The 12,853-nt window shown below is 41.9% G+C and overlaps 2 long non-coding RNA genes across 2 annotated transcripts; both read right to left on the reverse strand.

The window, feature by feature from the left end:
- Nucleotides 1-838: 838 nt before the first annotated feature.
- LOC132447600 (uncharacterized) lies at nt 839-6,996 on the reverse strand. Its single transcript, XR_009523157.1, has 6 exons — nt 6,900-6,996; nt 6,179-6,283; nt 5,457-5,561; nt 4,907-4,969; nt 4,426-4,542; nt 839-1,790 (listed from the first exon to the last, which is right to left on the reverse strand). It is a non-coding gene; the product is annotated as an uncharacterized LOC132447600 (long non-coding RNA).
- Nucleotides 6,997-9,868: 2,872 nt separating this feature from the next.
- Nucleotides 9,869-11,131, reverse strand: LOC132447288 (uncharacterized). Its single transcript, XR_009523067.1, has 4 exons — nt 11,012-11,131; nt 10,876-10,926; nt 10,632-10,676; nt 9,869-10,543 (listed from the first exon to the last, which is right to left on the reverse strand). It is a non-coding gene; the product is annotated as an uncharacterized LOC132447288 (long non-coding RNA).
- Nucleotides 11,132-12,853: the final 1,722 nt, after the last annotated feature.

Below are 12,853 nucleotides of genomic sequence, written 5' to 3' on the forward strand. Positions count from 1 at the left end.
CTTCCGCTTCCGCGTTACCCGGAACACCGGTGCCAGGAGTCCATTCACCATCTGGTGTCCTTCTTGGGTGAAATGACAGAATCTTTTGCCACATCTGCAGTAGAAAGAAAGGGAAAGAAAGACAGAAAGAAAGTCAAAGAAAAAAAAACACGCACCGCACACACACACACACACACACACACACACACACACTGGTTTTCATGTTGGATGGGGACCAACGTTCTGAGTATACCAAAAATCTGGTATACTCACAAATGCTGTGTAAGCTTATACACAACTTCAAATTGTTGAAATGATGAAGTAGTGATTTGACCATGCTTTATGGGGACTTTTAAAAAACCAGTAAACATGGCTGATGAGGACTTCATTTACATATATTTTGCATATTTCACACAAATTCCTATGCGATTAGTGGGGACCTTGCAACAAGTATACATTACATTGAAATGTAAAATTACACCTCTATCCATATTACTGCATTTGTAAATCTAAAACCAAGTAGTATTAAGACAGTAGTACATTAATGATTGATAAAAATCAATCAACATTGCAGATTAAGATTGATATTGCTAGGAATATGAGTGAGGATTAAATTAACATTTAAGGATGTAGTAAAAGGGTATTTATTCACCTAGTACGAAGGATTGAAAGATAGAAGCTGGATAGTTTCAAGTCAAAGCTTTCTACTTTTTTAATTTTCAGTCACAAGTATGTCATTTCCGGCTTAGAATATCAACCATAATCACCCAACTACAGTTTCAGTCAATCTCCTTAAACTATGCAACAATGCTAAGACTAACTACCTCTTGAATTCCAAGACATGAATTACACATTTAAATTGCAAAAGTAAACTTTTATTGAGGTCTCACTCATTATTGGGCTTTTATTGGCCCTTCAACAAGATTTGTTGGATACAAAGCATCTGGAAATACAGAATCAAGGTAGAAACGTCACCATATTCTTTTAAAATTATGCCCTTTTTGGCCTTTCTGAGCAAAATGATAGTACTGAACGACTACCTGAAATTTAAATCTATAATAATTAAACTTCTTTCAGACTCATGTTTCAATTACGTGGATATATATACATGTATAATAATTAAAAATTATTATACATGTATAATGTATAATATTATACATTATACATGCAATGTATAAACTATTTTCATTGCCACTTCTTTTTGTAGGACTTAATTCGGTTATGAATGTAGAATTTAAGGTTCTGCCAATCCCGGTTCTGTAGTGCTTCTGGTTCAACCCTTAAAAATTTCTCGCAATCACTCTTCCCAGGTACAATGCAAGAGGTGATGAAGCGAGTCATGTGCCTCTCGACTGCCTGGACCTCCGTCGGCCGCCAGGGTTTTTTCTTCTTTGCAGCTTTACCTTAAAGTGGGCAGAGAAAATTGTAATTCAAACGGTTAGGAATGTGTGCTGGAATTTGGTATACAGAATAAGCCAGTATCTACAGTAAAGCAGAAAGTAAACTTATGTGCACTCTACTTATGGATAAAACATTTTCAGTCAAACATTGATTTGTGCATTCTGCCACTTGAACTTAACTGAAAATCAACACTGGGGAAAAGGAACAGCTAAAAGGAATACAAATAAATTGTGCAATATGATCACTGTCTGGGCTCACTTTTTCATACATTCAGGAAAATGTGAATTTGTAATTCATATTCTCTTTTTTTCTCATGGCGCCGACTTCTTCCGGCATTTCCACCAAAGGCCGTTGTCTGCGTTTCTTGGGTGGTGGCATTTCAGGGCTCTCGATGTGAGGAAGAGTCTCTGCTGATGGTTTTATGGAAAATAATCCAAATTCAACATCACCAGAAAGACACATACTTTACATGTTCTATAGAATGCTGACAATACCCAAATGATGACCTTTTTGCAGGAATGTTTGTCATTAGTGAAAACGAGTGCATTCAATCATTAACGTTGTTGATGAGGGAAATATAGGTGCAAAACAAACAGCCATCACAAAGAACCAAGTACCAACCAAATATTGAGGTAAACTTTACCTGACCAGGCCATACAGTTAAGGATCTTTAAAGATCCCATGCCATGCTATTTATGGATGCTTTAATATAGGTATTAGTGGGCCACAAACACAGTATTCAAAGACGTCCCCGAAATTCAGCCGTGGTGCAGAGTTACAGCCACTCCGAACCGTTCGCACATTGAGCTTCCCCCAAACGCGCTGTTTCGGTGGGCGTGTCAAGGCAGGTCATGGAGGGGGGTGGGGGTGTGGCCCTGAGCAGCTTGTAGCCACAGTACAATGCGCTCTGGTTACGGTGGGCGTGTCAAGGCAGGTCAAGGAGGGGGGTGGGGGCGTGGCCCTGAGCAGCTTGTAGCCACAGTACCATGCGCTCTGTTTACGGTGGATGCATCGCAATGGCTCGTAGAAACCCATATTATACATAGATATCTATATAATATAATATATATTATCACCTGGCCCTGAGCAGCCCACGGTACCATGCGCTCTGTTTACGGTGGATGTATCGCAATGGCTCTTAGAAACCCATATTATACATAGATATCTAATATATATTATCACCTGGCCCTGAGCAGCTTGTAGCCACGGTACCATGCGCTCTGTTTACGGTGGATGTATCGCAATGGCTCTTAGAAACCCATATTATACATTGATATCTATATCATAATATATATTATCACAGCCAAAAGCTGTGTGAGCCTCCAGACGATAGGCTATTATGAATCTCAAACGGCCGCGTCTTCTTCAGATTGATGTGGAAGTGGAAGAACCAGAGACGTCGGAGAACCCGACGAAGTCCTTTGTGATTCATTATATCGTCTGGAGGTGCACACAGCTTTTGGCCGTGATAATATGCATTATTTGACATAGATATCTATGTATTATATGATATTATTTAGATGTAGAGCCCCAGGACTGTAACGCAAGTGTTGTACACTTCCTTGTTATTTGGATAACCGTTCTGCTGTTGGTGTGATGGCGCATAACACGTCGGACTCTCGTCTCTGGTATTTCTACAACGAGACTCGTTGTGGGGGTTATCTCAGCCATGGTTGAGAATGAATTGGGGGAAAGGAACTTTGGCTTTGACTCCCTGAAGTACATGAACCACGACATGGAGGAGAAGGGGATTGTTGGCCGCGAATGTATCCCACTTGAGCCCTGCTTCCCGCCGCCTCGGCAGCGGTCAGCGCTAATCACCGCCTCCTGAAGCCGAGGCGGTGGTCCATCGGCAGCGAAGCTCCGGCGGGAGACGACCGCGTTCAACAATCCCTTTCTCCTCCATGTCGTGGTTCATGCCTACTTCAGGGAGTCAAAGCCAAAGTTCCTTTCCCCCAATTCATTCTCAAACATGGCTGAGATAACCCCCACTACGAGTCTCATTGTAGAAATACCAGAGACGAGAGTCCGACGTGTTATGCGCCATCACACCAACAGCAGAACGGTTATCCAAATAACAAGGAAGTGTACAACACTTGCGTTACAGTCCTGGAGCTCTATATCTAAATAATATCATATAATACATAGATATCTATATCAAATAATACATATTATCACGGCTGTGTGCACGTCCAGACGATATAATGAATCACAAAGGACTTCGTCGGGTTCTCCGACGTCTCTGGTTCTTCCACTTCCACATCAATCTGTAGTAGACAGAACCGCGCGCTACCTGCTGCCTGCGCGAGGCACCACCGCCCGGCTGCCCGCTGCCGGGCGGTGGTGCTTCGCGGCGGTGGTGCCTCGCGGCAACCGGCGGCAGGCAGCATGTCGCAGTTCATGTACTTCGATGTCGTTCTGCCATTGCATTCAAAATTCTGTAACTAGCCTGTTACTACGAACTAAGCAACTACCATAAACGTATTAGCATTTAGCACTAGCTCAATCACGACTCCTTCAGAATTCTTGTGGGTGGTTACGAACCAACCAAGTGGGCAGGGCCATGAATAATAGTTTGACAACGCTACGTCACAGTGTCACCTTATCCAGATCGGCTCATTTCTTCTGCCTTTTTCCTTTCATTGCCTATTGCATTCAGCAGACAAACTGCATAGATTTCAAACTTACCACAGCTCACAAACTTATTCAGACCTATGTTATTTAACAAACAATAGGAAAAATGTGATTTTAATGGCATGGGCTCTTTAAGGATGCATGTTTGATTAAGTATGCCACGTGAGCCAATTGAAAGCTAATATGCATCATCTTAGCTTTCAATTTCCAAACAGATATTGCATAAATCCCCCCATTATAGGCATATGCATTGAAAATAAACTAATGACAATTCATCCCCCAACCTTTGTATATTCTGATAGGGCTGTTATAACTGATACAACTTGAAATTGGTACACTGAATAAAATCCATTTCCAAAGAGGAACAGACAATCTTTACTGACGTACAAAAGACATGTGTAAAGAGTTCACCTTGGGAGGAAGGCCTCATAGCGCCGACTTCTTCCGGCATTTCAACCAACGGCCGTTGTCTTCGCTTCTTGGTTGGTGGAATTTCAGGGCTCTCGATGTAAGGAAGAGTCTCTTCTGCTGATGGTTTTATGGAAAATAATCAAAATTCAACATTACCAGTAAGACACATACTTTACATGTACTATAGCTTGAAGACAAAACCCAATTTATGTCCTTTTTTGCAGGGATGTTTGTTGTATTTAGTGAAAACAAGTGTATTCAATCATTAAAGTTGTTGATGGTTAGAAATAACCAAGTGCCAACCAACTCTTGAGGTCAACTTTACCTGAGCAGGCAATACAGTAAAGTGTTTTTTTAAGGACTTAAGTTTAATTGAAGTATGCCATGGATTATGTTAGATTCTTTGCATAATTTTAGCTTTAAATTCCTAAATAGTTATTCCATATGTCCCCAAATGACACTTACAATTGACATTACATACCATCAACAGTAGATGAACAGTGTGCCCCCTGTGTGCTTTCGTCTTCACTTTCAAGAACCTTTTCTGTGGAATTCATACAAGTTATCATTCATACCAGTTATCAATCATTGATATCAAAACACAAATATCTGTTCCTGCCCAGCCCAGCTCTTTCTGAGATCACACTTTAATAACATGCTTTGTGGGGACATTTCAAACACAATGTTAATGTTCCTTGTGGGGACCAGTTGTCTCCAACGTTTCACCCAAAGCTTCTAGCCAAACACTGACTAAAAGGTGTGTTGTGGGGACGTCGTGAGTGTCCAGAATAGAGTGATAATTAACCTAGAAAGAAAGTCCCTCTGAAGGTTAAAATATATTTTAAATATCCCACGACCATACATCTTATAGTTGCATTACATTAAACTTTTTGGCTGTATTCATTTAAACCAGAACACAACCAAAATATACTTCCTTTCCTATTTTGGCTAGCTTTAAAAACACAAAAACTGAAAAAGCAAGGCTATGAGAGAGACTATAATTACATTTGAAGTGATAAACATGAATGTACCTGTTGAGTGATTTTTGGACGAGTAGCATCATCATCCCCTTCGGTATTTGAAAGGACAGGTTTCAAGCCCCCATCTAGCAGGGCATCGTCTCCAACTGTGGTCATCTGTAAAAAAAACAAAAACAAAAAACATTTCACAAAGACTATTTTACATTCTGAAAACATAACGTGTCGATTTGATGTCCACTGTAAAACATGATTAAGATTAACGACAGATTCCGACAAATCTCTTGGATGACATGCATGCCGATATACACCAGGCCGTAGAGAAAATAAACAATACATTAATAGTCAAAATATCTGTTCCTGCCCAGCCCAGCTCTTTCTGAGATCACTCTTTAATAACATGCTTTGTGGGGACATTTCAAACACAATGTTAATGTTCCTCGTGGGGACCAGTTGTCTCCAATGTTTCACCCAAAGCTTCTAGCCAAACACTGACTAAAAGGTGTGTTGTGGGGACGTCGTGAGTGTCCAGAATAGAGTGATAATTGACCTAGAAAGAAAGTCCCTCTGAAGGTTAAAATATATTTTAAATATCCCACGACCATACATCTTATAGTTGCATTACATCAAACTTTTTGGCTGTATTCATTTAAACCAGAACACAACCAAAATATACTTCCTTTCCTATTTTGGCTAGCTTTAAAAACACAAAAACTGAAAAAGCAAGGCTATGAGAGAGACTATAATTACATTTGAAGGGATAAACATGAATGTACCTGTTGAGTGATTTTTGGACGAGTAGCATCATCATCCCCTTCGGTATTTGAAAGGACAGGTTTCGAGCCTCCATCTGGCAGGGCATCGTCTCCATCTGTGGTCATCTGTAAAAAAACAAAAACAAAAAACATTTCACAATGACTATTTTACATTCTGAAAACATAACATGTCAATTTGATGTCCACTGTAAAACATGATTAAGATTAACGACAGATTCCGACAAATCTCTTGGATGACATGCATGCCGATATACACCAGGCCGTAGATAAAACAAACTATACATTCATAGTCAAAATATCTGTTCCTGCCCAGCCCAGCTCTTTCTGAGATCACTCTTTAATAACATGCTTTGTGGGGACATTTCAAACACAATGTTAATGTTCCTTGTGGGGACCAGTTGTCTCCAATGTTTCACCCAAAGCTTCTAGCCAAACACTGACTAAAAGGTGTGTTGTGGGGACGTCGTGAGTGTCCAGAATAGAGTGATAATTAACCTAGAAAGAAAGTCCCTCTGAAGGTTAAAATATATTTTAAATATCCCACTACCATACATCTTATAGTTGCATTACATTAAACTTTTTGGCTGTATTTATTTAAACCAGAAAACAACCAAAATATACTTCCTTTCCCATTTTGGCTAGCTTTAAAAACACAAAAACTGAAAAAGCAAGCTTATGAGAGAGACTACAAATACATTTGAAGTGATAAACATGAATGTACCTGTTGAGTGATTTTTGGTCGAGTAGCATCATCATCCCCTTCGGTATTTGAAAGGACAGGTTTCGAGCCTCCATCTGGCAGGGCATCGTCTCCAACTGTGGTCATCTGTAAAAAAACAAAAACTGGTCTCTGGTTCTTCCACTTTCTGCCTGCTGCCTGCTGCCCTCTGCCGGGCGGTGGTGCCTCGCGGCAACCGGCGGCATATCGCAGTTCATGTACTTCAGCGAGTCAAAGCCAAAGATCCTTTCCCCCCAATTCCTTCTCAACCATGGCTCAGATAGCCCCCACTGTCTCGTTGTGGAAATACAAGAGACGTCAAACAACCGACAAGAAACATTTGCGTTACAGTGTGTGTATTCACACACGCACATGTGGCGCTCGCACGGTCATGTCTCATTGGCGGGCCAACGTCTCTGGGCGGGCCAGGCAGAGTAAGGGGAGGAGCTTAGATGCTTTATGACCACATAAGCGGCTTGAGCCTCAGCGCGCTTGAGCCTCCGTTTTTTCAAAGGCGAGCAGAACAGCTAGTGCTCGTTTTACACCAAACGCAACTGGGGGACCATAGGCAGGCTAGGGGAACTCATATTTATGTTAGAAAACCTCAAAGTGAGATTTTCATGTCATGGGACCTTTAAGTTTCCTATTTTGGCTAGCTTTAAACATAAAAACTGAAAAAGAAAGGCTATCGAGAGATTAATAACATTTGAAGTAAACAAGAATGTACCTGTTGAGCGATGTTTGGATGAGTAGCATCACCCACTTCGGTATTTGCCAGGACAACAGTATGCAAATCTTCTACCAGCAGTGCATTTGGTCCAACTGTGGTCATCTGTAAGACATACATTTAACAATGAAAATAATTTACAAGAAAGCAGAAGTAGAACTTAAATTAGTAAGTAGTAATTTGAAGTCACTGTTTAACAAACTGTAATTGCGCCACATACTTCTGTTCTCCATGGGCAGTCTTCACCTCCATAATCGTATGAAATTTCTTCTCCTTGTTTTATGTCCATAAGGGCAAACAAACAAAGATGTGGGCTTCCATTGACATCAATATTTTTCATTTTACAGTTTGGACGCCTGTGTTCGTCGTTAACGAGGCGCCCAAGTGAACCGTCATCTCTGGCGGCATCGATACTAAAAAGATGAAACATGAGGAAAGGGGAACATAAATGTCATGACAAGTTCATGGAAAAATAATTGTTATAGTTACAATGCAGGATCACATGGCTCAATCAGTTTAACTTTCTGGAATACATTGTCAGTCATATTTAACAGACAATGTATTCCACAAAATCAGAGCCTCACCTAAAATAGAGTATAAAGTATAGTTTAGGCGCAACTTAAATACTTACCACCATGTTTTCCCTCTCCACCTTAACATGAAAAGAAATGCAGTACATGATTCGTGGTATATCAGCCTCCTTCTCTGGGCTTCAACAACAGGAATTCTCCCCTGTATTCGAGAACGAAATCTCCTTGAGAAATGGAACCCTTTGCAAATACACCACGACCTGTAAAAAAAAACATTTGCACCATAAAAAGAAAGCATGCATGTCCATTTTGGTTTAAAAATAAGTTAACCGTAATGTTTTACAAATGCAAATATTGTCTAAAAAGGATTGATAACACAAAAACTGACAATAGATTGCAGCTGATTTGACATAACCGATTGCATGTCAAAACTGCTGCCATCTAGGTCAGTTTTAGTTTAGTAAATATTTAATCTACCTTTAAGATTTGCATTAGATGGTAATCCAATAAATATTGTATATGATAGCAATTATTAACTGAGAAATCCCCACATTTAATATCTTTCCTTTCAATGCATTGATGTAGCCTACTGCACATCCAACATGCAAGTTTTGTCCGTCTTTGCAATCACATGATTCCTGGCATCTTTAAGGGGACTGATGCGTGGAGCCATTTTCAACTACAGGAACATTTAAGTTAATTTAAATTCGTTTAGTAGTGGAGATCCTCTATACCCCTACTCGCAGTACACTACGCGGCACTTCACTCAAGTTGAAATCTTTCACTCCCTGCATGCCAGAATGAACCCAGCATGGAGGAGATATCTATATAATATCACGGGGTCGGGTACTCCTACGTCTCTGGTACTTCCACAACAAGTAAAGACTCGTAGTGGTGCTTCTCTGCCATGGTTGGGAAGGAATTGGGGAAAAGGAACTTTGGATTTGACGCCCTGAAGTCCAGGTGAAACTGCGACATGGAGGAGAAAGTGATTGTTGCCGTATGCGCACTCCCGTCGCCCCCGGAGCTGAACTCACCGGAGTCCCCCCGCAGGAGATCCGGGAGTCGCAAAATGCAACAATCACTTTCTCCTCCATGTACAGTTCAATCTGGCTTCAGGGTTTATGTGGAAGTGGTACCAGGGACGCCCGAGTACCCAACGCAGTCTTTAAACTGCATAATGAGATACGCAAAGAGATAACTCTTTTAACACTGTTAAACATTCAAACGTTTTTAGTTTGTATTATGTGTAACTCCTTCACAATGCATTGCATGACAATGTGAATGTCCCTCGCTGGTTGGAAAAAACAGTGAAATAGTTCTGATAGGTAACGTTTGTAATCCAGCCAACTAGCGGAGTAGCATCCAGCTGTAGACCCGGAGGTATCCGGGCCGGGGCACGTGGTGTAGCAGCTTGAGGAATTAAGAGTTTATCCATTTTTAGCATAAAACACCAAAAATGAATGTTGAAAAACTCGACTGGGGCAACCAAGGGGCCGACTGTGACGCAAAAACCGCCGGAAAAAACGACCTCCCAGTCCCACACAACAGATCTCGACACAACACCCACCACAGGCCCCGGCTCCGGCTCCAGGGCTGCAGCTGGATGCTATTTAACTAGCTGTCCGGCTAACTAATTAGAGTTCATTTGAGGGATGAATACTGGTAATACTGGTTTGTCATGCCAAAGTACCTACCGTGTGTTTCCCCTTTGCTCCTTAGAAAAAGTTCTTCTGTCATTATCTCCTTAAATCGCCGTATCAATCCTTAATGAGCTCCAAGCAATTTACCAGACCAGCGAACAGTCAGGCACAGTTACTGCTAGCGGGTACCTACCTGGAAGTGGGCGGTACCCAACCATATTTGGAATCCGTGTTTGGCGCAGTGAGTGCACTTACAGCCGCAAACCTTTAGGGGCGCAACTTGGCACCCTCCCAAACACTCACACACCTACCGGTAAATGTGTGTTATGGGCCATGGCTAAAAACCACACAGGCACCTTTAGAAAAAGTTCCTGTATTCATTGTAATGGGTTATCCTTATGGGGACCTGCTTTTTTGTCCCCACACTGCAAGAGGTCCCCATGAGGTGACTGTGTTTACAGATTGATGTCCCCATGACGTGATAAAGACCAGCACGCGCACACACACACACACACACACACACACACACACACACACACACACACACACACACACACACACACACACACACACACACACACACACACACACACACACACACACACACACACACACACACACAGGGTTGCCAAGCCAACATGAAAAATGTATTTATTTTGCATTTGTAGGTTAAGATCCATACCCTTCAATCCCGTAGTTGTCCAAAAGGAGCTTGCACCACCACCTCCTGAGATGAGGCATATCCAACTGAAGAGGAACATTAAAATGAAGTTTACCACATAACCATTATGATGCTGCTTCTAAATACTGACGCGAGCACACAGATAGTACTTACAACGTTGAAATCGAAGTGCGCGTCCATGGTAATGTACCAGGAGTACTGTAGAACATAGAATGTAATAATGTTGGGTTGTGATCATAGGCAGGGTGTGATTTTACCAGCAATTGGCATGCTTAGGCAGTTAAGACTAGTTTATAGTCATCTTAGAAAAAAAATTGGCCATTATAACATTAGAAAATAAAATGCTGTGTGTTAAAAAAGGTATGATAAAGCAAATGAATGGAGCATGGTAACTCACCATGACCATAAAGACTCCACAGTCGATGCCATATAGTTGTTGTGGAACACCCTGTGCCATAAAACAGGTTGTAAGATGAACAGTCATAGCCCTACACACATTTTCCTGATGTGCTTGTTATCTCAGCAATTATTACCTCAATGTCCAAGCCAGTCTCCTCGGTCCAGGTGCCAGGCATCAATTGTTGCGCAACAACCCTAATACAAATTTGATGACAAGCATTGTACAGTTGTCAGGTTAGACAGCAAAGTGAGAAAGATGCAAAACATGAAACAGGAAACTAGGCAAATCAGGGGAACGTGATTGCCTAGTAACGACTTTAACTTTGGCAAGTCAGGGGAACGTGACCACCTTCCAAAATGAGCTGTGGGAAACTAGGCAAGTCAGGGGCTAACCACATAGCCATGGGATGACAACTTCAAATCGGTAACACGGCGAAATGATGATAATCAAATCAATACAAACCAGTGAGAGTATATTGCGACAAAAACCAACACGGCATCAAACGCGGTAGGCCTACTTAACAATTAAATAGGTAACATGAAAAGCAACAACTGTTAAGCTTAAGCAATATCAACATAAAAGAAAAGTTAGCAGAGACATCCCAAAAACGCAGCCAATTTGTGGTTGGATTGACGACACATTATTACGCTGTGAGTGTACATGAAAATTTAAAGTAGAACTACACCAAGAACAATGACAGTATACGATCTCTGACTGATAATGCAGTCCACTTACCAAATCAATCGAGGCAATCATCTTTCTGCTGTCTGCTGTTGACCAGAGGCCTGTTTCAGGTAGCTGGTTTTGAGGCAACCCCGAGTTTGTTCGCTCCGAGTTAGTGGAAACTCTGGGTTTTCCGTTTCAGGTAGCAGGTTCAGCGCAACCGAGAGTTAAGGCGGCTGCATGCTTCAGCGTTGGTGTTACGTTGTTGCGCAAAATTTACTCAAAGCAATTCATGCTCCCTTTAGGTTGCGCGTGTTGCCAAGCAATTTACCGCCAGAACAGTAGGTGGAGTAATATGTGGAGTGAAGTTTTTCGTTGAAGACGACCTCGAGAATGACGTCTTTGTCTGTGGGAGTCGTTGGTTTGTTTATGTGCCAGATCGTGTTCTCCCCATACAGTGAATGATGGCAACAGACAGAGGAACAGGGGTGATGAAGTTGTTGATCATTGGGGTTGTATAAATGTGCATATCTCTCTACATTTTAAAACGACATAATGTGTTGGCAACAAAGTTAACTTCACTTCACGTTAATGATTTTGTATATGAGCCTGCCGGCCGGGTTCAAACCACCCACCCTCCTTCCTCCTACGGCAGCGTTTCTCAAATTGAACCATGAAAAGGAGATTTTCATGGTATTGGTCGAAGACTACCTAAGTGAAGCCTATATGGTGTATTTGTGTGTGGGCGTCGTCGTCGGCTGTTTATAAACCGCCTCCCAGTCATGTTCTACACATTCAGTGAACTATGGCAGAGAAATGTGATACTCCAGACAGGAAGTAGTAAGCAGACCAATCACAGCCTTGCAGGCTGCGCGGCTCGCGTAAAAGCTTACGTAAAAAATGACGCAAGTCTAGAAAAATCGCCCGACGCACGCAAGGCGTGAGAAGTCGCGCAAGGGGTGCGCAAGGGCGTGCAAGGGCCTCTTGCGCTTGCGCTTACGCTTACGTAACTGAGCATAAATCGGCCTTTAGTTGCTGCGGCAACATACGCCGTGGACCTAACCTGCTCGGGAGGTGGTTAGACCTACTCTGAGTTTGTTGTCTATAAGGCTGAAGGCAGCTCTCCGACAGAAGGAAGTGTTAGAAACGGTATGTCCTTTTCTACGAGAGCCTGTGGATGTAGAGGCTGCGATCCTCAGAAGGAATCTCCGTGAGGAACGATTATTAAGAACCCGGTTGGATATACTTTCTTTTCCTGATAATTTTCTTCACGAGCGCTATCGTTTTTTAGCGCAATCTATCATTTATTTAG

Source organism: Gadus macrocephalus, chromosome 19, assembly GCF_031168955.1.
Source record: "Gadus macrocephalus chromosome 19, ASM3116895v1".
In the NCBI taxonomy this organism is placed as follows: Eukaryota; Metazoa; Chordata; class Actinopteri; order Gadiformes; family Gadidae; genus Gadus; species Gadus macrocephalus.